We start from the raw sequence: 5,043 nt of genomic DNA on the forward strand, positions 1-5,043 counted from the left end.
TCTTCACTCTTCTCTCTCTGTGCCGCGCGCAGCGGGCTCTTCGCGCCTGCTGTTGTCCAGGCTGGTTCTTTTAACTCCCGGCCAGCCCTTCCTCCTGCCTCAGCTTCCACGTATCTGGGACTACAGTTGCATGCCACCCATATGCATGCTAGTTACTATTTTTTGTAGAGACCGGGTTCACTATGTTTGGCCCCAGGCTGGGTCGAGAAAGTTTTAATCCTTCAAGAGCGTCGTGAGGACCATCACCACTATCCCGTCATTCCAACACGTTTTCGTTTTCTTTTTTTGTGAGATGGAGCCGCCAGACTGGAGTGCAGTGGCGCGATCTTGGCTCACGCAACCTCCGCCTCCCGGGTTCAAGCGATTCTCCTGCCTCCTCGCTTGCGTCCGCATCATCACCACACCCGCTTTTTTTCTGTTCCTTTTGTTTTTAAGACGTACACATCTATGCTGGGCCATGGGTGGGTCAGCTCGTATATCCCCCCAGCACTTTTGGGAGGCCCGACGGGCGTGAGTCACGAGGTCATAGGAATCAGAGACCATCCTGGCTAACACGGTGAACCCGATGCGCGTCGCGGCGGCGCCGTCCATGTCTACTAAAAAATTATAAACAAAAACTAGCCAGGCGAGGGGTGGGCGTCTGTAGTCCCAGCTACTCGGGAGGCTGAGGCAGGAGAAGGCGTAAACCTGGGAGGCACAGAGCTGTGCAGGCGCTGAGACCGCCCACTGCACTCCGCTGGTAGGCGCAACAGAGTGAGACTCCGTTCAAAAAAAAAAAAAAAAAAAAAAAAGAGTTAGCATTCTGTCACCCAGCACCAGACTACAGTGGCCCCTTCTTCTCTCACTGCGAGCTTGAACTCCTGGTCTCAAGCGATCCTCCCCCATCAAGCTCCCAAAGTGCTGAGATTCACGGCAGGGGCTGAGCCACTGTGCTTGGAGAATTCCAGAACTGTTTCATCAACTTAAAGGAAACCTGTCGGACATTAGCAGTCCACACCGGCCCCTCCAACACACATCGCCATGTTCTCTGTGGTCTGCCTGTTACTGGACTTTCTGTTGGTTTCTGCTTTTTTTTTTTTTCTCTTTTTTTTTGAGACAGAGGTCTGCCCCTGTGGCCCAGGCTGGATGCAGGGAAAGGAATCTTGGCTCATGCAACCTCTGCCTCCTAGGTTAAAGCAATCTTCTCCATCAGCCACCCTCAGTAGCTGGACTACGGCACCACCCCGGCCTAATTTTTTGATTTTTAGTAAGATGTGGGTTTCACCATGTGGCCAGGGCTGTCTCGAAACTCCCAACCTCAGGTGATCCACCTGGCTTGGCCTCAAAGTGCTGGGATACAGGCCTGAGCACCCCAGTCGGCCTGGCTGCCATTTCATGAAATAGGGTTGAGGGGGACCACAGCTCTGAGCCCACTCCCCTACCATGTTTCTGTCCCTGATGGAGGAGGCGGGACTAGTCTGGAGGGAAGCAGCTAGAAGACGGTAAGAGGTTCTCTGTGCCCGTCCCCGTCAACAGCTGCATAGGCCTCGGATCAAGTTGCTTCTGTCTGTTTGTGGAGAACCTATCTAAAAATGGGATTGGGGCTGGGTGGTGGCTCACACCGTAATCCCCAGCATGTTCGGAGGCCGAGGTGCGGCGATCACCTGACGGTCAGGAGTTCGAAACCCAGCCTGGGCCGACGTGGAGAGAAGAGTTAGAGTCTGTTCATCGGCGAACCCGACTCTACCAAAAATACAAAATTAGCTGGCATGGTGTCGGGCGCCTGTATCCCCAGCTACTCAGAAGGCTGAGGCGGAGACGCTTGAACCTGGGAGGCAGAGGTGCAGTGAGCCGAGATCAACACCACCGCACCCAGCCTGGTGACAGAGCAAGACTGCATCTTTGAAACAAGAGCTCAAGCAACAAACAAACAATAAAAGTACGACTGCGCGGCATTTCCCCTCTCAACGTCGATGCAGAGGGCGAATTAATTCTGTCTGGAGAGGCGGAAAGGCACTGCATGAATGGGACATACCGCGGGCACCACGTATGCAAAGGGGCGAATTAATTCTTTCTGGAAAGAGGCCGGAAGGCACTTGCATGAAGGGTAACATACCGCGGGCACTACGTATGCAGAGGGGCGAATTAAATTCTTTCTGGAAAGGCCCGGAAAGGCACTGCATGAATGGGAGCACTACCGCGGGCACCCACGATGCAAATGGGCGAATTAAATTCTTTCTGCGAAGAGGCGGAAAGGCCACTGCCATGAATGGAAATAATACCGCGGGACCATCGTATGCAAGGGCGAATTAAATTCTTTCTGGAAGAGGCCGGAAAGGCACTGCCATGAATGGACATACCGCGGGCCACCACGTATGCCAAAGGGGCGATTAAATTCTTTCTGGAAGAGGCCGAAGGCCTGCATGATAGGACCTACCGCGGGCACGCACGGAATGCAAAGGGGCGAATTAAATTTCTTCTGGAAGAGGCCAGAAAGGCACGGCATGAATGGGATATTGACTGTCCGGCACCACGGTATGCAAAGGGGCGAATTAAATCTTTCTGGAAAGGCCCGGAAGGCACCTGCATGAATGGGACATACCGCGGGCACCACGTATGCAAAGGGGCGAATTAAATTCTTTCTGGAAGAGGCCAGAAAGGCACTGCATGAATGGGATATACCGCGGGCACCACGGACCAGCTGCTGCAAGCTACGGCCAGAGTTCTGCCACCTCGGGGAGGCCTGGGTATCCTGAGACGAGAGATGCTGCCTTCTCACCTCGGGTGCCTGGTCCGGCCCAGAGCCTGTCACACCTGGGCTGGTGCAGTCCAGGTGAAATCCGCCCTGCCAGCCACCCCCACCATCTCCCTGGGGGGCCCCTGCTGGGCCTGCATTCTGACATCATGCCTTCAAACTCAACGGTGAGGCTGCAGGAACACGCATCCCATGTGACGCTGAAGATGGGGCTTGGGGCTGACTTTGAGCCCTTCCTCTCCCTCTCTCTTTTCTCACTACAATGTTGTGCCACCATCACCACCATCCTCTCCAGAACTTTCTCCTCTTCCCAAACTGAAACTCTGTCCCTGTGAAACACTCACTCCCTGTCCCCCTCCCCAGCCTCCCGGCATCCCCCATCCTACTTCCTGTCTCTGTGAATCTGACGACTCTAGGGACCTCCCAGAAGTGGGATCACACAGGACACGTCCTTTCGTGTCTGGCTCCTCTCACTGAGCGTGAGGTCCTCGAGGTTCATCACGCTGCAGCCTGTATCTGGATTCCCTTCCTTTTCATGGCTGAGTAATATTCCACTGTCTGGTTGGACCATGCTGTGTTTATCCACTGATGGACGCCTGGGGTGGCAGAATTCCACCCTGGAGTTGTTGGGAATCATGCCGCTGTGCACATGTGTGTGCAAACACCTCTTTGAGTCCCTGCTGTCGGTTCTGTGGGATCTATACCCAGGAGTAGGATTGCTGGGCCCTATGGTAACTCCATGTTTACCCATGTGAGAAGCCGCCAGGCTGGGCCTTGTTCCAGCCCCACCAGCCGCGCACGAGGGTCTGTTTCTCCACCTCCTCTCCTGCTCTTCTCCGAAACCGCACTTGTTATCTGAGCCTCAGTGTCCTATTAAATAGGCACAGGGTTCCTCCAAGGCTGCTGGCAGGCCCTGTGAAAGGCTGTCAGCTCCAGCTGCTGTTAGCCTTAGAGGCACAATGGTTATCTCTGAGCTGTCAGGGAACCAGGGAAGAAAGGCTGGTTGGAGTCTCTCTTTCTTTTTTCTTTTTCTTTCTTTCTTTTTAGACAGGGTCTTGCTCTGTTGCCCCGGCTGGAGTGCAATGGCACCATGATAGCTCACTGCAGCCTGGACCTCCTGGGCTCAAGCCGTCCTCCCACCTCAGCCTATGGAGTAGCTCTCTCTTTCTTTTTCTTTTCTTTTTTTTTTTTTTTTTTTTTACAGAAACGTTGTGTTTAATGGTAAAGCTTAGCACACCCCAGCCCCAGGAATGGCGTGGAGCTGTAGCAGAAACAGGCAGGTGGCCCCCATGGAGCCTCACATGGCGAAGAGGATAAGGAAGGCGATCATCACATGGAAGAGCCCCATGACCTCAGACAGGGCAAAGTCCAGAATGGCACAGAAGAAGAGCCGCTGCTTGAGAGACAGGTTCCTGGCATAGCCAATGATCAAGTTGCCCAACACTGTTCCAATGCCAGCCCCTGAACCTGCCACACCAATTCTGGCTGCCCCAGCACCAATCAACTTGGCTGCTGTGTCAATGTCCCAGGAGACAACACTGGTCTGGAACTCCCGTCTGGCCACCTGGAGTGGGAAAGCTGCTGTAGGAAGGCTGTTTAGATGAATTCACCGGGCTGTTCAAGAAGGAGGCAGATGGGAGGCTGAGGCAGGAGAATGGCCTAAAACTCGGGAGGCAGAGCTTGCAGTGAGCTGAGATACGGCCACTGCACTCCAACCTGGGCGACAGAGTGAGACTCCGTCTCACAGAAAAAAAAAGAAGGAGGCAGACACAGGCCTGATTAGCCCCCTGGTACAACAGCGGATCGGAGCTGGAGAAATGAGCAATGCCCCGGTGGTCTGCATTTTTTCAGTCGTTGGTAACTAACATGAATTGATAACGCCATATCAAGATTGCCATCACCTCTCCCAGCACTGGGAGGAAATACCCCTCCACACTGCCCAGCCCACAACCCTGCCTATTGCTGGCTCCCGGCCCCAAGTCACCTGCACTCCCCCCTTTTTCTTTTTTTTTAGACAGGGTCTTGCTCTGTTGCCCAGGCTGGAGTACGGTGGCACCATGATAGCTCACTGCAGCCTGGACTTCCTGGGCTCAGGCCATCCTCCCACCTCAGCCTCCAGAGTAGCTGGGACCACAGGTTGGCAACACCCTATTCAGCTAATTAAAACTTTTTTTTTGTAGAGACGGGGCCTTGCTGTCGCCAGGAACTCCTGGGTTCAAGCAATCCTCCTGCCTCGGCCTCCCAAAGTGCTGGGATTATGGGTGTGAGCCACAGCGCCCGGCTCTAGTCTTTTTGGGTGTCCCTTGGGA

General features: G+C 54.2%; 1 pseudogene; it reads right to left on the reverse strand.

Moving 5' to 3' along the window:
• Nucleotides 1-4,031: 4,031 nt before the first annotated feature.
• Nucleotides 4,032-4,577, reverse strand: LOC108521853 (ATP synthase F(0) complex subunit C1, mitochondrial-like; annotated as a pseudogene).
• Nucleotides 4,578-5,043: the final 466 nt, after the last annotated feature.

Source organism: Rhinopithecus bieti, unplaced genomic scaffold (assembly GCF_001698545.2).
Source record: "Rhinopithecus bieti isolate Rb0 unplaced genomic scaffold, ASM169854v2 scaffold_63033, whole genome shotgun sequence".
NCBI lineage: Eukaryota > Metazoa > Chordata > Mammalia > Primates > Cercopithecidae > Rhinopithecus > Rhinopithecus bieti.